At 35.0% G+C, this 22,544-nt stretch overlaps 1 long non-coding RNA gene across 5 annotated transcripts; it reads left to right on the forward strand.

The window, feature by feature from the left end:
- The first annotated feature begins 3,792 nt into the window (after positions 1 to 3,792).
- LOC136286829 (uncharacterized) lies at positions 3,793 to 15,189 on the forward strand. Of its 5 annotated transcripts, XR_010720001.1 has the most exons (5): positions 3,793 to 3,885; positions 8,828 to 8,922; positions 9,023 to 9,110; positions 9,390 to 11,221; positions 11,473 to 15,189. It is a non-coding gene; the product is annotated as an uncharacterized lncRNA (long non-coding RNA). The 5 variants fall into 5 exon arrangements; XR_010719999.1 differs by having other exon boundaries at positions 9,020 to 9,110; positions 9,390 to 15,189; XR_010719997.1 differs by having other exon boundaries at positions 9,390 to 15,189.
- Positions 15,190 to 22,544: the final 7,355 nt, after the last annotated feature.

Below are 22,544 nucleotides of genomic sequence, written 5' to 3' on the forward strand. Positions count from 1 at the left end.
GGAGTTATAAAAATATTTAAACATTTACTTCTTCCATTCCAAGAAAGGAAAAATGATTCAAAGATCTTCAAATCCTAATTCCTACAATATTATCCACCACATTTCACTTTGTCAAAGTGCACATTTGACAAATAAGATACAGCTATAATTTGACGGAGTCAATCCAACATTCTTAATATTCTCAGAGAGTATGCTCTTGTTGACCACGATGGCTGCTCAGCAATATGATGGGTGAATTTATTAATCAGTGAGAATGAGAAAATTTCTAGTGGGGGAAGGCCATAAATCTAGTGACTAACCTAACCAAATCCCCTCCCAGAGATCTCTGGAGGGATGAGAGTCACGGTGGATTATCTGGGTTCTTTCTGCAAGAGACTTGAATAAGCACAACCAGAAGTCAGACTTCAGAATACTTCATTTATCTGTATGTATTACCACATTTGGGGGCTAAAACAAACTTTCTGTTCCTTTTAGGGCTGCTGAGTAGAGAATGACATCAACTTTGAGCTCTATCTTATTGCAATTGAATAATCATTGCAAAGTTTTCATTACTGGTACCTCAGAGAAGACCAGACAGATCATGAGAGAAGCTGTGGGAAATTTTATCTCTTTTTTTTTTTTTTTTTTTTTTTTTTCTTTTCCTGAAAAGTTCATTCAGATTGTTAAAAAAGTTGACTAGAAACCAGCTGGTCAGCTTGAAGGCTGGCAAGTAACTAGTAATCAATCTCTATTATCCCAACTTGATTAGTAGTGGAGACTTTGAAAATACAGTACCATTCTTAAACTTCTGGTAAAATGTTTAGATATATATTAGTTTATCTGTCTGAGCAAGTCTCTGACATTCGTCAAAAGTGGCAGATTCCTGGCTCCTCATAAAGTTAGAGTACCCCCTCAAAATGAGAAAATAACTGTATTACAGGCACGTAAGATGTTTCACTGAGTAATTAGTTCTTCCCTAAAAATTTATGTAATTGCATTAGGTTCAGAATCTGCCATTATTTCCTTATTCTGGTGTTAACATTAAAGGAAGGTAAAGATAAATTTCACATATAATATTTTGGCTTTTTCTTCCCAAAAGATGAAACATTAGAAATACAGTCTTTTTGGAGTAATATTCATTGCTTTTGCCTACCTGTAGTTCTTAGTGTAGTTGTCTTTATAAAGAAAATACTTCCTTGCAACAACAAAGATGCCATTTCAGAAAACTGTGGGGCAACTTGATGAAGGAATTGCAACAGGTAATGCTTTACCCTCTATGAAAAGTGGTATGATGTTGTATTTCCACTTATCTTGCTGAGCAAATAATGAAAGTAACTCTCTTTTCTCTGTAATATCATTTAACAAGTCATCCTACCTGTGTAGTTGCATGCAAAAAAGTCCAGAACACTAAAGGTCTTTTAATGGAAAAGGGGAACTTGTGTTACAAAATAAAAGTGTTTCTTTTTTTTGAGAACTGAAAGAAGTCACCTTCAGACAGGCATATTTTCTGTATTAATCTGGTATTGTGATAAATACCAGTGGGTGAGTAATTCTAGGAGAAATAGATAAGAAATTAAAGATTCTCAGATGCATTTCCTTTCAAAAAGAAATGCTAAAGAGAGATAATTACATCTTCCAGAAAAGCAATTATCAGTCAGGTAAATATGCATAGGTGAATGTGCATTTATTTATATTAGTGTTAAAAGAAAGAAAAATTAAAGAAACAATGCTACGTAAACAGGAACCCTGATGCCATGACAGATGTAAGGACAGGCTAACCATGACTTAGATTTGAGTAAGCTGGTTTTGAACTAAAGGTTCTTATCTTTCTCTTGTGTTTCACGCTCTGTCAAAATCATCAGTCTTCATGTAATTCAAAGAGAGAGGGGGGAGGGAAGAATTAAAAACTCAGGCTCTTGTGTGAAAGTAAAATTGTCATTTCCCTAAATGCTTAATCATCAAATAATCATTCAGTGACAAACTCTTTTTATTCCCACAAATAGAATAATTTTTTCACCAGTCAGCAGCCTGGCATGTTTTCTGTACTTTAAGTGACCTCCAGGACTCAGAGGTGCCATGGTCATGCTGTCTGACATTTATATATGAGGAAGCAGTATGTGAGTCATTGATTCTGGGTCATTCATCCAAATAATGTGTTTCTGGGCTGAGGAAGATGAAGATGAAGCAAGAGTCTTGTGTATGTACTTCACCCACCAAGAAGGCAAAGGCATGCAATTCAAGGGGAGAGGTATGTCTACACTCAGCATTTGTAGGCAAAAAGTCAAAGACTGTTACTTGTAGAGGGAAGGATGATGCATTGAAGGGTCTCGGGAAAATTTCAGGCACGTCTGTGGGTAAGGAGGAATTACTTGCAGATTTTTTGGGTTTTGTTTTTTTGCATTTTAAGCTTTCTGAATTAAAATCCCTAGATTTGACATTTGGAAAGAGGATTTAACTACATGGCAATCCCAGCAAATTCAAAGGCAACTCTACCACTTCTATGCAGAACAATAAGATGGACATTATAATAACAAAATCTTTGTTGCACTCCAAACACAGCTTAGGCAACATGGTACAAAGAGTACAGAATAATATCTCCTAGACCATCATTAGTGGCCCAGCTTGATTATCTATAAAATGAAGCCTAAACACCAGAAAAGAGTCTGGAAACTGAAATCTGGCACTTAAGCAAAGAAACAGAGAAACTTTATTTGAATTGAGCAAGTTCTTATCTATCTTACATCATAATACATGCCAAAACACAGTATTATTCTGTTGGATTTCAAGGTTATGTTCCATTCAGGCTGTTATTTTATATGAGATTCTTCACTTCTTTCCATAATTTGTTTTATTTTCTATGTTTTTAAAGCCAAGAATAAAACAAATTACCTGACCCTATGGATAAAGAGATAAAATTACGTGAACCAACGAAGACTGTTGAAGCAATGAACATAGTAAATCAGTTTCAGAATGAAATAAAGAGGAAAAATGATGACAAAACAAGAAAATCAAGTAGCAACAACCAACAGGAAATTCAGTAGCTTTTCTCAACAGCTTCTTCTTTTGAAAACTTCTCACGTTAACCTAATTAATACATTCCTGTATTATTTTTTTCTGCTGTTTTTGTTTTCCAGTTTCAATAATATGTTTATTTCTGATAATGAAATAGTAATTGATAAATACTGTGAAAAGAATTTCACATAGATAACATTTAAACTTAAAGACAAAAAAAGCAAAGGAATATTACTTGAGACTGCTCAAAATTAAAATAATCTCTAAATGATAGATATTTACTGAAAAGAGGTTTAAAATCAAGATATTCTAGGACCTTGAATCTTTGCCAAACAATGACACTAAAATCAAAAGCCTCTACTATAAATCAAATATTTTGTGCTTCACAAAAGCAAGGAATAAGTAAACATTCTGATTTTTTTCTCTTTTTAGCAGAATGAGCTACTTTTTCTTCATGAATAACTATGGAATAAAATGTCAGTATTTGTCCTGGGTTGTAGTATAGGATGTGCACAAAATATTCTATCACCATCTTCATGAACTGGTGAATCCAGGTGAGGCAGTGTTTTCCCAGACCCCCTCCCTCTGGGCCATTATCTTCTCTTAATGGCCCATCAAATGCCTTGCCCATGGCTCATAGATAACTCCCTCCAGGTGCTATGTCTGTTTAATGGGCCATCAAGGACCCCCTGCATGACTCATCATCCCATTGTGAGATGCTCCGCCCAGGGGGAGGAACCAAGCATTCTCACCTGGATATAATCTGGGCTTTGGGACAGTACAGAGGGCCCTTACCCACTGGATTCCCAGAGAACCAGAGCTACCAGAACTTGCTACAGGCTCACTGCTTCAGGAAGACCACCTCATCTGGACTGCTTCCATCACTCTGCTCAGGTTGTATTCTGACTCTGTCAGTGGTCTCTTGTATTATTGCATCTATTTTATTTTACTTTCTTTCCTTTCTTCCTATTAAGTTGTATCTCTGACTTGGAGCCTCTCATTTGTTTTGCTTTCAAACCACTACAGTATTACAGACTCCCAACAAGGCTTATAAAGCTGTAGAAAAAGAAAATTATATAGCACAATGATGGATTGCTAACAGTGACTTTCCAAACAGTGGAATAAGAGAGAATCTTTAGTGCAAGAAAGGATTTCATAATTATAATCCCTTCTTATTGCTATCCTTTACTTACTAAACCGTAAGGGGAAAGAATGAGGAGGTTTTGTGAGAATGTCAGAGTGAGAAAAGAGGAGATCTGGGAAAAGAAAGCAAGGAGCTTTTCATTTTCTGGAAGACAGACACCTAAAAATTATAAAAAGATCCAGTACTCATCTGGTCTAAGACTAAAACATATTTGAGAATGTTGAGGTACCTAAGACAAGAAAATGAGAGTGAATGTCTGTAGTTTGCAGCTGAATGCATACTTTTCCTCTCTTAAATATGTGATTGATTACAGGAGCTGTAAACAAGAGATATTTCTATTTTAACTAACGGATACTTCTGAAATGTAGGAAAAATATATTCTCAGAGTGTTTGTACGGCTGACACATGGGGAAAAACTTTCAAATTGTTTGAAATTCTAGGTTTGATTCTCTAGGGAAACCGGGATATAAACTCCCTTCTGCTGGTGGGGTTATAAAGTTTGTGACTGTACCAGGCGTCAATTCAGATCAAAGAAAATATAAGAACTTGTGACCTTAATATCATGGGATTTAAAAGATCAGTTCCATGAGTATCCACCTGGGGTATACATTTGTTAAATAAGCTAATTACATGAAAAGAGATTATTAAAAGAACATTATTAAAATTGCAAACTAATCAGGACTATTAGTTTCTCTACAATTCTGCAATTGGGTTTATGACAGTTCTGTAGAGGAGAATGCTTCTATTTCTGACATCATCTTTGTCAACACAAAAGACCTGAAGGACACAAACCAAATCTCCTTTTCAGGAAGAAAATAAAAATTAATTAGGATCCCATGTATTAACTCTCAAAGATATTACTCTGTGGGAGAAGTAGTGAGTGAGAGGACACTTACTAAATGATTAAGCAGAAGTCCATGGTTCTGGATCATTCTGGTAGGGTTCTTCAGTGGATGTGTATAATCCCCTGCATAAGCTCTTGGGTCAGTACTGCCTTTGGAGGTCCATATGGCAGCAAAACAGCCGAGAGTCTTTGAAGTGAAGAGCTCTCAAAGGCAGATATGCAGAGAAAAGCTGAAGACTTGTTGGATTTAAAATCAACAGAAGGTAAAGGTGTTAGGTTTGAGCACTGGCTGGTCAAGTGAAAAAAATTGATTTGATACTCTTTGAAAACCAAATTTGAAACCAAGACACTAAATGTTCCATCAGGAATTCAGACCTGAGAGGGATTTAAAAGTCTGTTTTTCCTCTCTGGTCTAGAGACATCCTGCTCCCCCTTCCACTGGATATATCATCTGAGTCTTCTTTGAGGACAAGCCATTCAACATCGAAATATTTAAAGATAGGTTACCATTTTCTTTTCATGTTTTTTTTCGTGTGTTTTCTAAATTTCTACTTTCTATCACTTATCCTATGGAACTAATCTGTCCAAAATCTACAGCCAAATTCAGGGGTCTTTAGCTGTGAACAAGTCACTTAAGCAAGATTAGGTTTGAGTGGAGAAGTAATTTTTTCACAGAGTTGGATTTATACAAACATGTAGATTTTTCTTGCAAAGAAACTGAACCTACACCACAAACTCACAGTGTAGCTGATTATTTATAGCTTTCAGTATAATTTTAAAATCATGCTGCTTTTACTAGAATTGGAAATAATGAAATTTCCTGGAAGCATTGGCTGAATTTTGAGTTTTGAGCATAAGTGAGGCCAATTATATGGTCAAATAAAAATAATTTGAAACTGTATGGTTTAGTTTCTGTGAAAGTTTTTGCCAGACATTTTCCTGGTTATTTTCTTGGTTTTCATCAGTGTGCTACTGATTTACTCCACAGAGAAATTAAAAGCAAAATACAAGGAGTTAAATACATGCTTTGTTGAAGACAGTGGGACTTTTATTCCTGAAATGAATATTACAGTTACCCAACCCTTCCTCCCTAATTAATTGCATTAGCATTTGGGGAAAGGGAAAAAAAAAAAAGAAAAGAATAGGAAAGGAAGTTTTGCCTCTGTTGGCCCAAGAAAACAGGAAAGTTTCATACTTAAATATGGTTGTTCCTATAAAGTACTGAAAAACTATTTTGGAAACTTTCCATCAAAGCAGCTGTGCTCTTTTAACTTGAGTCTGACTAAGTACCCTGTTTTTCATTCACTTTGTAAGAACTGCTGAATGTCAAGACATTAAATGGAGCTTTCAAGATCACTTGGGTAAATTTAATATTTTTAACTATTAAGGTATTAACTTTTTGGTAAAAAATATTTAAATTTAATTTAATCTGTAAAGCATTTTTATAGTCAATGATAAAATTCTTTTTAGTATTTTAGTCTTTACAAATATGTCTTAAAAATTCCTGTGTCTTCTTCTATCTCTGCTTTATTTTCTGTTTTGCTTTGTTTTTCGTGTTCATGAGTTACACAAAATTATATAGATATACATATAAAAATACATATAACAGATTGATACAGATATAAGCATATATGCATATATATGTCCTTGTTCTGCTAAAGGCAAAAACATTGTATGGTACTGAAAAGAAAGATTTTCCAAAGAAATGATGTTTCATTGCAACAAGAAAAATCTAACAGATCGTATGGAACATTAGTGGAATTTTCAAAGCATATTAGGATTTTGTCATCATGTAATGAAGAATGAATCTCTTTAGTCACCAAGGAAACAGGTGTATTCTGTACACTAGTCATAGCAGTTTATGTGAACTTCAGCTAAACTCTGCTGGATCATTCACTCAAGAGGAATGATTGTACCAATCATATCACAAGCTACTGAACTCAGTAGAACTGCAGGGTTGAATACGAAGACCAAGGTTAAGATAAGTCAGGTTGAGTGATCATATAAGGTCTTTCTATGATAGATTTTCAACAAACCGTTTTCTTCTAAAAAACATTCCTATTCCAAAAAAGCTAAGTGAACAGTGCTGTGAGAATATGAAGCTGTTATAAGTTTCATATTCTCAATATGAATTAAGAATATGAAGACCTGTTAATAAAGTAACTCATCGTTTAGTGATATTTAAAAATTTGGTGTTCAATCAGGAACAGCTAGACACAAAAATTTCCATGTCCTTGACTCATGTTCCTATGCAAATGAAATACAATAGCTTTAATGGTTAAAGTGAGACTGAACATAACAGAAAAAGGCTTTTCTCTTCAGTGATAGCAAAATAAAGTTGCATATTGATAATATGGAAATGGGAAAAAGAATATCAACTGTGAAGTTCTTGTTCCAGAAGACTGACTCCAGGAAATTAGAAAAACAGTCAAAATGCTTTTGGGTCCTATTTTATTACTTTGCTTCATACATATCAATTATAAATTCTAGACCTTTGTAAGGGCTGACTCACTTGAAAAACAGTGACTTTCTCACATCTGATTTCTTAACACCTGAAAAACTGCTATTCATGGGCTCATAAATACTGAAAAAAAATTGATGTGAATGAATTACTTTTTGACTACAAGGAGACAACATTAAATTAAAAATAAAATAAAGAGGACTACGATAGAAATTCTATTCTTTGCAAGTAATCTACTCCAATATCTATATTTATTGTTGTAGTAGTAAAAGGTGAACTTTTAAAAAACAGAAGAATATGTGTTTTCCAGAGGGAAATATTTCTCAAATTTCATAATTTCATTGTTTTGTCATAAACATCCAAGAAGAATTAAGTGGTTTTCCTTTTTTTTTTTTTTTACAAAACCCTTTTTTCCCATTTCTATTTGATTTTTATGTTTTTTTTCTTCTCAGAAATCAAGAAGATGTATGAAAAATTAATTCTAAATAATAGTTATTTTGATTTTTTGAGTCTGTATTTTGTCATAATAAATACCTAGATGGGTACCGTCACATTTAGAGTATTCTGCGATAGTTTTCCTTTATTACTCTATAACATACGTGCAGTTTTCACATGTGGTTGCCATACATTTTCCTGAAGAAAAACACTAGCTGCTAGCTTGTTTCTCACCTAGATAACTTCAAGATAAGAAAATGGAAAAAAGTAACTGTTATTTTCAGAGAAGTTCTGTGCAAGATTGATCAGCACTAATACTAGTGTTTTTAGAAAACTGGTCACTGGAGCTGTCAGAAAATTTTAATTTCAAATACTCTGTCTTTAAACAGATTTTTTCAAGGGTAGAGATCACGGAGACAACCTCAAGTAGATTAAGTAATTCAAAATGTCAAATTAACTTAAATGTTGCATTGAAATATTTAACCACTACTCCGGGGAATCATGTGTCTCTTACAGATCTTAGTTCTATTCGTTTTACCTGTTATTTGAACAAATGTTCTAGTTACCTCAAGTATGATCAATATCTGGCAACAGAAATTCGCTTCAATGGATGCTGTTTCTTAGAGGCTGCTCCTTCCATCAATAAAAATTTAAACATTTCATTTTTTCAGTTTTCCACAGAAATTTCTCAAAATCAATATATATAATAAAACAGGAAAAAGCCTAACTATGAGTAATAAGATTAACACATTGTTATGGTGTGGGAATGCTTTTATATTAAAGATGATTCATTTGAAACTGCAATTGATAAAAAAATTTAGCTGGAGGGAGTATTAAGAAATTATACAACTGTGACTGTTATGGTAAATGTAGGTGAAATTGGCCATTGTTTTTGCAAACTGTTTATTGGGTACCAGACTGAAATCAAAAGGAAGCCCTTCTTTTCCCACAGGAGAGATGATTTTCACACAAAATTTTGCAACACATCAAGCGTAAGATAGCGTCAGCTGTGGCTACTGCATGTGGTGACTCGAACTCAAATTCTAGGTCAGGAAATTTCTAGAAATCTTCCTACTGATTGCTGGGAAGATTAAAGGAGCTAAGTATTTCCATTATCTGTTCTTATCTTCTAATCTTATGTTAGCAGACACTCCCAGACAAATGGCTTGCTACACCTATGATCTGATCTGGTTTTCTTGGTGGAGTGGCCTACCTACCAGAAAGCACATTAAGAGGTAAAGTACAAAATCCTTGTAGGAAATGAGGTGATGGTAGTTGTGGAGATGGCACTACTTGGCTGGGTTGGGTGTATAAATGTGTGGACTTCACCTGATGGTGTGTGGCAATGGTGAACACAAAACACACAACTCCCCATATGATTTCTTTCAAACCTATCTGACAAATTTGCATGTGTAAACCTCTAAGAGGATCTGCTCTTTTGCAATAGCATGCTAGTTTCTCTTCAGAGTTAATCTACATTATGCCTTCTTGTGTGTGTATTCTACTTTTTTCAGGTCATTTCTTGAAGTGATAAATAGGTTGCACTTCAAAACTGAGCCTGGACTTGTCTTCTTGAACATTGCTTTGCCTCTTACTTTCTGTACCACAGATGAAGCTATAAATGATCTGGCTCATTTCCATATCCTGACAGACTGAAACCTGAGTGGCAATGCCACTAGCCACTAACCATATGTAAGACTGAAAGCAATAATAATCCACAGCAAAACAGATGAAAATCGGTGACAAATATTTTCTGCATCAATTTCTAACTCTTCCCTTTGAAACTTAAATTTTAAAGAAGTTCTCATAGTAAAGTCTAAGAAAAAATATGGAGTGAGGGGGAAATAGCAGGGATACAGATTCCCTTCACTGTTATTTCTATATGCTAGGGTTTTACTTTTCAAGTCAGCTATTTCTGTGAACCTAGTTAGACAGAGCTGCCAGGAACTGATCTTCCATCAAACACAGATATGAGGAATCCTTGCCAAAGACTCCAAGTGATTAATGCACAAGGGACTATTTCATAAGCAAATGCAAATTATGATCTATTTTGATGGTATGTCACAGATGATTTCTTCAAAGTTGTCTTTCATATCTTAGTTTTCTGTCTTAGTAGAAGAAAACTCTGTTGGTTAAAGGAAACAAACTCCAAATACTGTAAATTTAGGTGTTACCTATGCCATACTGACAAATATGATTAGTCTAATTTTTCATTTCATCATTTGGTAAACATCCTTACTGCTCTTATGCACTGATATATGGATTTAGAGGTTATAAAGATCAATTACTTGTAGTGCAAATGTTATAAAATTGTATAGCAAGCTTTATCTTTTAAATTTTTCCATTCCTTTTTTGCTATTTTTATAAAAGAACCATGACTTTAAATATTTGGATTCAGATTGAGTAAGAGTTTAAATGTTATATTCATTAGAGTAAACCAAAAAATCCCTTTCCAACATTTTCAGTTTTCACCCAAAGTTGTATGTACTTTGTGCAGGATTCATAAAGGGTCTATGAGTCAGGCAAGACAGGCCAAATGAATCATCCTATCTATGCTTCCTACATGAACAACCTGGGCAAAACAACTCTTGGTGGGATTGATCTGGCACTGAGAGCTCCCTGGATAGCGATGAGTATGCCAGTTTAGAAATATCTCCTTCTTTCCTTTAGTGGTGCAGGATTTGTACTCAACAGCTTTCAACTAAATACCCATTTTTATCTGTCTATATCCAGGAGAAAGAAAAAAAAGCAGAAAAATGAGTACCATTTTAAGTTATAAATAGCATATCTTTAAGCAAAATTAGTCTTCCTTAACATCAGAGGACTCATGAAATAAAATCTTTCTTAAACTCCATGTATATTTACCTCTGAAATTCTTGGCTGAAGGAGGAGGATGGTTGTGGTTTGGTTTTTCTTACCTTCCAAGTAATCAATAAACAGATTAATTAATTTTATTAATTTGTAATATAAAGCTAATTATCATATTTACCCATTATAAAATTATATTTACCCAATTTTGCCCAACAATTACACTACATATAAAATACTAGGTACTAACAGACTTGAAGGAAAACTGTTATGGGAGTATATAGAATAGAAGAATAGAAGTATAGGACGCCTTCAGAAAAAAAAAAAAAAAACAACTCCACTTGTGTCACTTAAAACTTTAAGGTAGGTGAGCCAAAAAGGCAAGAAGCCAAGACTGAAGAAGTCAGAAAAAGACAGAACAGAGGGCATGGATAAGAAAAGTTACAGTAAAGACAGCTTGAAGATTAATTTACATCACACCTCTTACTTCAAAAGGATCATCCAGAGGACTTCTTTGGCCAGCCCTATAAAAATGCAGGTAGGCTCTCACAGCAAGGGGCAAACTACCCTGACTTTACTAGACCTAGAAAACACCTACAGAAACATAAATTCCTACTATGGTACTGCTCTGAGGTTATGTAGTTAAATGTGCCTGTTTGCTGTTCCTTACAACACAGGATAAAAAAGAGAGAAACCCAACAGCCATTTCTTTGGTCCTTGAAAAAGGACACTAGGCCAGATGACAGTGTATCATTGAAAAAGTAATTTGAATTGTTTCCTTTTGGGTAGCAATGCTGGGATGTTTTCTGGGATATGTTTTACTTCGAGAAAAGTGATGGGCAGCAGGTCAACTGATCAGAAGCTGAGTCTAAGGAAAGAAGGAAGAAAAGAAAAAAAAAAAAAAAAAAAAAAGAGGTGAGAATTGACTGAGTGGGAAAAAAGCAACCAGCAGAGATCCTGCCCTGAAATCAGCATGGCTCAAATGAGCTTCCCCATGCTGCAGTAATTACTGACCTGGCTTCTCAGCATGCAGCTGCCTCCACTAAAGATGAATAAAAAAGGGGTGCCTGAGCCAGGGAGGTATTTTCAGTTAAGTGAAATGAAGAGGAACAGATGCAGGTTCTACAGCAAAGACACCCTGCAGCTCCCCTCAAATCTCTCTGTGGCACCAGCATGTGGCCAGATGCTTGGGTAGGAGCTGTTTTAAGGTATGCAGCCAAGGAAAATTCCCTAATGCTGCTCCAGAAAAACCTCTGCAACAAAGAGAAAATTGTTGCTTTCTTGTTTATAGTAGTGTGAAACCTATAAAAGTTTGTATTTTCTTTAAGGTTGCTGATGTTGTTTTAAATCACTTGTTACCACATGTGGACGCAAGCACCTTGAGAGGAGAGAGAGATTTTCTCTCTATATATATCTTAGAAAACAATTTTATTGTATATTCATGTCTCTTTTCTTATATGCTACACAGATGCCAAACAAAGTGCTAAGGTTTATGGGTTTCTTTGCAATACCTTTTTATTTTCTGCAAAATGAATAGTGATTATAGTGTTTTTATGCCAATTTCAATTAGTTTTTTGAAGAGCCTTTGTTCTGTTGATATTAAAAAGGAAAAATAAGCTGCCTAATCTCATCCTGTGCAAGGAAATGACTTTTATTTTACTAAATTACATGCATGCACAATGTGTTTAATGTAGAAAAAGAGAGGTCTTAATAGCATAATACATATTCTATTTGTATTAGGTGCAACCAGCTGCTTGAGAGACTAATACAATAGAGAGGATAATACTCTTTAATGCCTTTCTGATGGATTCCACAAATCCTCTTGATATCTTCATGTGAGGAGTTTCCATGATGCTGCAGGTTGGCTTTGGCAGAAATTGCTGTACAAACTGTTGGTCTGTGCCTGCCTTGGACTGAGGTTGGATGGAACCCCTGAAGTTCACATTTTTCAACCCCCCTGCTCAAAGCAGGGTGACCTAGATCTGGTGGCCCATGACAATGTCCAGACAACTTTTGAATATCTCCAAGGAGAGACACCTCTGCAATCTCTCTGGGCAACTTGTGCTAGTATCCAGTCACCCTACTAGCAGCAGGTTTTCCTGAAGGTCAGATGGAGCCTTCTGTAGTTCAGTTTTTGCCTTCTTAATCTGCCACTGGGCTCTGCTGAAAAGTGCTTGGCTCTATCCTCTTTACTACTTCTCTTCAGATGTTTGTATACACTGACAAGACTTCCTTTGAGCCTTCTCCTCTCTAGACTGAAAAGCCCCATCTCTCTCAATCTTTCCTTTCAGGAGAGATTCTCCAGTCTCTTATTCACATTCACAGCCCTTCATTGGATCTTTTTCTGTAGCTTCATATGTCTCTTGTGCTGAGGAGCCCAAACCTGAGCATATCACTCCAGCTATGGCCTCTCCAGTGCTGAGTTGAAGGGAAGAAGCACCTCCCTCAACCAGCCCATTTAACACCAAACTAATCAAGAACCTTAGAGCTGTCTGATCAGTTCTTCATAAATGCCTGGATTATGCTGCCTTTTATTCTTGTATTTATGTTTCAGGGACAGGGAGGTTATGGCAATGTGAACTACTTAAAGCATGAAATTAAATTTTAAGATTCCTTGGCTGAGAATGGACATCCCTCAAGTAATGTTCCTCTCTCCTCTGTGCTTCTTTCACATGTATCACCCCAGGAGAGAAGCAATAAATAGGCAAAGAAGAACTTTTATAAAGACTACAGTTTTTATTTGCTTCTGGATGTATGTAATAAATTAAGCACAAAGGAGGTGAAGCAAATCCAGAAACCCTGTCACTCTCCTGCAGACCTAGGAATTGCAATGAAATCTCAACGGTTCAGTCACTGTCATGACCTTTGTAGTAGTTAAAAGCCATAGTAAGCACACATGGTGATAGACTGCAGATTTTATATGAATGAAATGTCAATTGGTAGTCTAGATTCATTAGAAGAGTTAGTAACTACATGTTTTTACATATCTCCAGTTCATTTTCAATTATAAAAGTCTCATCTCTCTGTTACCACATTAATGCAATAAAATTATAACTTGTACTGGCAACTTACATAGAGGTTTTAATAAGGTAATTTGTTAAGGAATATTTTTAAAGTATTAGAGCTCTACAGGTGCAACAGAACAATGAGAATCAAGGTTTTTTGCTTTTCCTGAACTCAGGCTGTTAGGCGTCACAAAGGAATTGTCATGAAATGATGTATTGTGCATTCATTATACTGTTCACTATAATTACTATCACAATTAAACCTCAAAAATTGTTACTGTCAGTTTAGGATGTATGAAGCTGAAAAGACAGTTTTCAGTACAATGTATTTTGTTATTATTAAAGACTGGTTAATCATAGCCAGCTGCAGTTGATTAGTCTGGAAATCTCACACGTTTAGGAGTGTGTCACCAAGTTGATTCACTCAATTTTGGGGTTGTTTTTGCAGCTACATTTTAACTGTCTCTGTGGAAAGAGCAGTCTTAAATGTCTTTCATCTCTCACTGTCCTTGTCTAAATCATCATGACCAGATTAGGTCTTCTCTTAAACATTTTTTAATGAAATAGGAATTTTTTGTAATCAGATTGGACTGCTGTATTGCTTTTGCTAAAAAGACACTTCAACAGATTTGGAAGTATGGAAAAAGTGTCAACTTTACGTCCTCAAATTAGACCGTGGACTCAAAAAATTTCCATTTGAAATCCTCTCTCATAGTATTAGCAGATAAAGTTCTTAAATTATAAAATTAAAGCATCTTCCTCTAGATTTTCAAAGTCATAGCCTTTGAGTCTGATATAAAAAACTTCAGTGCTTTAGTTGATACAACAGCATAATGATTGGTTATATATGGAAATACATAGATCATAATCTAACCATAAATCCCTATAAAATAATAGATTAAACTTGACTCTTATTTGGTTGGTCCAATTGGAATTTTGGATTGAGTACTTGAATTACTGGAGGGTTGTACTTACAAGAATTAGAACAGGACTAATTTAAGCATATAAAATAATCATCTTGTGTTTTGACTTAATAGATAATAATAATAAAACAAATAGAAGTAGATAAAATATTTTTCATATCACAAGTCTTTCTGATCTCAGGGAGGAGGAGTATTTCAATTATTATGTTTGACCTCCCTAGAAGATTCATGACTGGCTTGTCATGAAGGTCTCATGCCCTTGACACATACCGAGAACTGCTTTCTCTATTGAAGTTAACTCTGCAAGTTTTGAGTTTGTATAATTTGAAATTTATTCTAACAAAAACGTTCTTTTGTGTTTTCCAACTCATTCCTTAACTTGTAACTCAACTGGAGGTCTTTGTGCCTGGGAGAGTGAGAAAAGTATGGGCTGGAACTATGAGAAATTATGATAAATATTCTCTCAAAAAGTACTTATTTTTAAAAGTATGTAATAAAAATTTAGTTGAATGGTATGAAGAGGCAGTTCATATTTCAAATATATTTCCACTGTTAATTGAAAACTTAATTAAATAGACTATTCCCATAAAAGCTATGCCACTGCTATTGTCATATGCAGTTCTAAATGTTATATAAATTAATTTTCAATTTTTCACATTTACCTTAGGAACAAAATCAGGGACTTGAGAAAATAACATCCATTTGTCAGCTACAGAACTTTATTTGAATTTCCCGTGTTACACTCAATGTAGCTATGTACTATCCATATGTGAGAATATGTAAGAAAGTGAGAGTCAAAAGTGAATGAGAATCAGAGGTAGAGAATGGAATGAGAGACAAAGTAATGTGAGGAAAAGAGGCAATTGGACAGAGCCTGTATATATCCATGAATATTTAAGGTAAAAAACCTAAATCTGACAAGCTGCATGGGAATATGAATAGTTCCTCAAAGCAGTCTGTTGTCATGACATTTAGACTTAAGGTAAGACCTAGGTGTTTACCTCTGTCCCACAATACTCTCCATAAAGTCTTAAAAAAATTGATTTGTGAAATTCTAAATGCATTATAAAAATGGAATTTCTTAGATTATTTTGCTTGGATGAATCACAGAATCAAATACTTCAGCATTCATCAGTGTTCAGAATCTTGAATATTGATGTCACTCTGAATCTGGGTTTAAGAGCTGGACTCAACAGTTTCACCTGAAGTGAGAATTAGGTCAGGAGTTTTTCCTTTCTCACAGTTCATTGCCAAAGTTTCCAAGGTTGACTTATTCATCAAGACACATATGAGATCTTGCACTGATGTAATTTTTAAAGTGGCCTGTCTTTTTGCATCTGACTCTTTGTTCTTTTCACTTTCAATTCACTTCAAATTTCTATTTGCACCTGCTTATAATCGTGGCAAAAGTCACAAGATTTCTCTCCTGGTTTTCTTTTTCACTACATCACCAATTATTATGGCAGTTTTTGTAACATGATAGACACTAATAAAAACTGCTTTCAGGTTGTTTAATTTGGTGGTTAGCTTTACCACTGTTGTTAAAGTAAACTCACCTGATAGTTTTGAAGTTCAGGGCATTATTAGTTGTGGTTTAGTATTTTAGATGAAATCTAAATTTATGTTCTAGAGAAGAAAATATCCTCAGGTCTGAAGTGTTGTGCAGATAGTATCACAGCAATGGAGGACTCCATGTCACACTCTCTTTAAAGAAGATCTAGGTTTCTGTGTCAGTAGGAAAGATCATTTCAAAGTATAAGTCATTTTTAGATCCTATATTTATCAGTTTTCATGAGAATATGCTGTATTATCATATGCAAAGCACAATAGCAAAAGTATCCTCATCACAAAATATCAAAGTCAGGAATTTTAAAATTTATTCCAACTTTTAATCTAAGACATAATCCAAAGTTTTATATTAGGAACATTCCATATTCTGTGTAATGAATCTAGCATTGTCACTACACTTTATCCCACATGGAACAAACCCAGTAATGTGTCTGACTGAAATAAAAGTCATACTGCTGATGGCTCTGTACATGCCTAATTAATACAAGTGCAATTTTGTAGTCAAATATCATACTTCAAACCTGGCAATAAATGTCTTTGTGTGTAATTCCTGGGTTTCATGGTTGTTTGAATACTGTTTTCCTGAAGGACATTTAAAGCAAAGAGGTTAAAAAGCATGCATGAGGATAATGAGCAATAGGAATGAAAAGATAATACCATATTTTTCATTCCTCACTGGACTTGATATATAATAATTATTTTCATATTCAGATATTAGTGAATAAAACTTTTTAAATGCCATTAGGAACACCTGACTCCTTTTAAACTTAGTGTAATGATTATAGTTCTCGGACTTCTGGAGTTAACAGGTTTCAATTTCATATCAGTATACTCTCTGTTCACTCAGAAATGAATTAGAAATTACTGCAACTTCATCACTGCAGATGATTCTTCAGGCATATATCAGCTGTGTCCTTAACAGCAACTCTCAGAATCCAACTACAAGAATCCTTATTTTACTACTTTAATTTGTACTTCTTTTAATTTCTTGTGCTATGAAGACAACTATTTCTCAGTAAATAGTATGGCCCTGGGAATTTTCAAGGTTTTATTGCTATTTAAGAATCCATAGTTATAATGGAAATGACTGGAAAAAAAATTGAAAACCTTTGCAAATGTGTTCATCATATTTTTCTAATCCATCCTAACTCATTTCTAATCCAAAATATCATATTTATCGCTTTACAGAAAATAAAAGGTAACTAAATGATCTTTTTTGTTATTCATAAGATATCTGCAAGAAAAATTGGAAATAATTTCCTTTTACTGATGTCTTTCTCTGAACATAACCAAATCTAAATGGTTATTGAAGACATTTTTTTATAATTATTAGTGTGGAATTTGTAGAAATACTAATTTTCATTCTGTAGTTCTGGTTTATAGGCATCTGCAAAAATATTTTAAAAGCTATAGATAAATATTTTTAAAGATATAGATTTACTTTATTTATCCTAGGTGTTTCAAAAGAATAATCCAATTTATGAATCCCTTTTCCTAATGCATCTAGAACTGGATACAGAGGAATAAAGGGTATTGACATATTGCCAGTGATTTATGGCTTGTGTCTTCTGTACTGTAGAGTAGACAAGTGAAAGTGTTTGAGCTCTTTGAACTAGTTCTGACCAAGTTTTCAGGGGGGGCATAATTTTAGGAGCTGCTCTAATCCTGAAAATGAGCAGGATTGATGCATCCCTCAGACTCCGTCAGTAATGGCTGGAATGCAATGAGAATACCTGGAGGTGGGTAATGAGGAGTCCAGGCTCAGTCTTTAAAATTAAAACCTGACAGCTATAATATTAACCCGATTTTCAAGAAAAAAAAAAGTGACAAAATTAATTAACAGATTGATACTTTCTCTCTTCCTTAGTTCTGTGTGTTGGTAGCCCTGAAGAATCCATAAAAGGTAATATTGGTGCTGAGTGGCCATTGCTTTGCAGATGGAAGCCCTTGGGGAAGTCCTTTGTCCATGCTGGCCACTCAAGCTGCAGATGCGGGAGCAGGAGGGAGTTGTTTGATGGCAGATGTCCCCAGCATGACCCCACAGCAGCTCCTTCTACAGAGAACAACATTCCCTGACAGATACAAGCAAGTGACACTCTTGGTGGGGGTGAGGTTTTCAGTTCACTCCTGCTGATCACATTATTGTATGCCTTTGTCTTGTTACTGCTGTTTGAGCAGAGATAAATTGCACCTGCAGGTTTCTATCACCCTTGTTGGTCCTGTAAACTGGTATCCACAGATGTCCATGAAAGACAGGATTGCAGTTGTGTAGGATTAGTAGCTGTCAAGATAGTGACAAAGACTGATAGAGCAAATTACTTAATATAAACTTTCTGACACTTGCAAACATATTGTGATGTAACTTTCTTATATACAATTGCACATTATGTATTGTAGCTTTTTATAAGCCTCTAGTCTCCCGTTTGCAAACCCAAACTATTTTTAACTCCCAGACTCTTCCCATGCAATTAATTTTTCTCATGGATGAGCAGTGTAAAAATTACCAATTTGGAAAAAATCATTAAATATTTCCTCTGTTACTGCAGTGTGTGGTTTTGCTATTACAGAATTAGTTACATTACTGATGACATTGCACAGAATTATTCACACTTGCATGGTAGAGAGAAAATAAAAAGCATGTACCCAAAACGCATTCTTTTCTAATGGATCTCTAGTTCATACTTTATCTCGCACAGATGGTCATACTTGTAATTATGGGATCTGCAGATGTTGATGGAAGTTGTTCTTTCTCAGAGAAAGAACACTGCTGCCTTTAAAAGCAACTAGGTTTAGCATGGAGTTGGCAGAGCAAGTGAAGCCATCTATCGGCATTTACCACCATCAAGCCGAGGCAGAGCCCCACTGGTAATTCCTGGTGGGCATCAGCAGAGCTCCAGGGGCAGAACCACAGAAGATTGCTGCTTCAGCTGGCATCTGAATTCACCCTCCACTCTGTTTCTGGGCATAACCTGAAGGTGGATGTTACTCCTTCCCCATGGGAGCTTCCTTGTCATGGATGTCCCAGCACACCTTCCTAGAGCTTCAGCAGGCTGAGACACAGTCCTGTCTGCTCCCTTTACAGAAGTACTGTAAGTGAAATGAGGGCAACTATCCACTAACTTTTTTAACGCCAGTTTCTGACCAAGGACAGAACATTCATCTGTCTTAAAATTGTGCATTTTTACTGGGTAAAGCAGGAGGTCCAGTGTGGGAGGCAGCCAAGAAGCCCGACCAGTACAGTCTGTGTATCTGCCAGATTGGGAGGAAAGTTTTACTCTCCTTTTGTAAGATAAATTATTTTCCATCTCCATCATATATTATACTTTTTACTTTTCATTGATTAAGAAAAATGCAATGATCTTTAAACATTCTTTTTGTCTGGAGAATAATTGGAGTTTTGCTGTAACAACTGGACTGTTTTGATTATTGTATGCACCTCTCTGCTCAACAGGTAAATTTTTTAAATACCCATTATATCAATGGAAACCACTAGTTAGCACCTCAATATCAGAATAATCCCCTTTCATTTCAAATAACAGAAAAGTTTTACTTTACAATAAGAAGCATTACTATGACTTCAAGATCATAAATACATTATGAATGGGTACATTTAAAAATTCACTTTCTTGAAGTTGGCGACTGGATGAGTTTTAACTTCTCTGGTAGAGGTCCTGAAAATAGAAAATTGAAAGATAAAATTACTCATGCTCAAATAGGTTTTATATTCTACTCTAGGCCTATTTTAAAATAATCCAATTTATTTAAAAATCAAATAAAGGAACAGACAAAAACCTAGACAAAATTTTCAATCCAAGGCTTTATTTGTAAAATTCCTATATTAAATGCCATTGTGAAGAGCTTCAGTTTACTTGATGTGCACTTACACCAACACTCAACCTTTGGGATTTTCGGAAACCTTTTATGTAATACCTGGAAAAAAAAAGAGTTTAATCACAAACTGGCATATGGAGTAAGAAAAGTCATTCAGTAGACCTTATACTGAGCTGATGCTGAGGTAAGAGAGGTCATAATATGTTTTGTTCTGTTATATGGAAAGAAATATAAAATGAAAAATTTTTGTCATCCTTTAAAAAAGCAATTTTCAATAAAGGATAAATACTGAGCCAAATCATTTGAGGAATGTAACTAAAGGTTAAAATTTTAATTGCATTTAGAACACTTTAACAGACATCCAATAATGTCACAGTATAGCAAGACTAAATTGGAAACAAAACCAGCTATAATAAAATTTAAAGGAGAAATACAAACAAAAGGAAGAGGGTGTTTATAGCAATAAATTAAAGCTATTAACTCAGGAATCCAATAAACTTTTCAGAAAACCATAAGGATATCTACTGACAGATTTAAGGATAAAATATATTTCAAAGAGTGTGAAAAGAAAGAGGCTGAAGTGAGTTATATTGATCATGCTTCTATTTGATTAGAGGGTTCATCTTTTGATAGATCAAATCTAGCTGATCAGTGAGATTTGGCAAAACCTACCCTTTCATTTCAATTACATGACAGGTTAAAGCATTCAGAAATAGATATTACGATAAAAGATGTCAGAAGAGTACTTCATTTATACCATATGATGAAGTATTTTCTATGGCATCAGTAAATTTGAGAGGTTTTAACAACAATTACAAGAGCTAGACATATTTACATGAGGATTTCTAGTATAATTGGAAAACTTCCACTTACATACTTCAGGAACAATCCCTCATTACCATTAGCTAATGTTGATTTTCAATAGCTCATGAAACAGTCAATATTGAAGAAAGAAAATTGGGATGATCAAACTAATTATGTCTGTCAGCTTATCATAAACCCTGAAATAAAGTGTGGACAAACCAATAATAAGAATTTATTAATAAAGATTTAAAGGAAAGTAATGTAGTTAGTGCCAGTAGGCATAATTTTATGGAAAACAGATCTTGTCAAACCAGCTTTTTATCTTCCTATTGCTGAAAATAAACCAAATTATCTATGGAAAACAAACAAACAAACAAAAAAAACCAACAAAACCTCAGCAAGCTGTGGATACAGGCTAAGGCTGAGGTCTTGTAGTGGTTGTAGGAAGTTGTTAACCTGTTGCATGCAGGGTGAATGCAGGTGAACAGGAGATCCCTCTGGAGTGGTCAGACCAAAGGAGTAACTCTCAAAATATTCTGTCTGCTTTGCCTCTATTTTCCTCAACCTTCTCAGGTGAGCCAGGAGCCTGGGACTATTCTCAGTAGTTTTCTTGTAATGTTTAAATTTTCAGGGGAAAAAACCCCATCATTGAGAAGGGGTTTTAATGCTATGAATTCATGTGCAATTTGTGGAGGTAGAGGCAGTAAGAGTACCCGTATTTGTCAGTATTTCCATCTCACATAGGAATTCTTTATATAGACCAGAAGTTACTGATTTTAGAGGTCAGTGGGAAGCTGACAAGATTTCATGGACAAGCCACAAGAACAGCTGACAGACTGGAAAGATGCTTGAGAATTTGAGAAGTCATTCATTGATTGTGAAATCTTAGCAAATATTTAGGTGTTATTTGATAACCTCTCATACATGCCTAGTGAGGAAACAGGAATTTGATAGTCAAGAGTAGATGTCCCATGGTTGCATATTAGTGTTAAAGAGTTCAGACTAAAGAAATAAAAAGACATAATTTTTTAGTAAGAGTTATAAGAATAGCCATTTAGAAAGGACTCTAGCAATTTTTAGTTACTTGTTTTAAAGGATATTATAATACAATTTCATTTAAAAAATATTTTATACAAAAGGAAATTAGGCCAATATAACTCCAAAGCCAGAACAGTTGTGTTAGAGCAGCTGATTGTGATTCAGCTCACAGGTTTGAAACAGAGGCTTTTACTATCACCACCGGTTATATGCTGCTCAAGTATTGCTGAGAACAATTTCCTATTTTGAGAGTCCAGTAGCTGCCCAGACTTTCAGAGCTATTCCCCAGCTGGAAGGCATAAGAACTGGCTTGGGGATGAAATTCAGAGCATGCTGTGGCTAATTTCTAGGGGTGTAATTTCATTGAGAGACAACAACCTGGGAGCAAGGATACAATTACCCCACACCTTCAGGGGTCTAACTGAGGTATTGTACCTTTGCAGGCACTGACTATACACTCTGCTCCTGTCATCTGCCTTAGGGGAAAACTTGTCACAGCTACCTTAATTATTCCAATGACAGCTTATAAAACAAGAAATATAAGTTTCTGTGCTCTGAATGTCTTCCATTGTGGGTGGCTATAAGCACCAAGTGGAAAGAAAAAGGAATAAAGAGTTGTCTCACCAGAACATGTCAAAGGAACATGCAGAAGCACCGTGCCTAACTCACACTGGAAGTCAACCATGAGGAG

Source organism: Chamaea fasciata, unplaced genomic scaffold, assembly GCF_029207755.1.
Source record: "Chamaea fasciata isolate MVZ Bird 193981 ecotype frontalis unplaced genomic scaffold, bChaFas1.0.hap1 SCAF_3, whole genome shotgun sequence".
In the NCBI taxonomy this organism is placed as follows: Eukaryota; Metazoa; Chordata; class Aves; order Passeriformes; family Sylviidae; genus Chamaea; species Chamaea fasciata.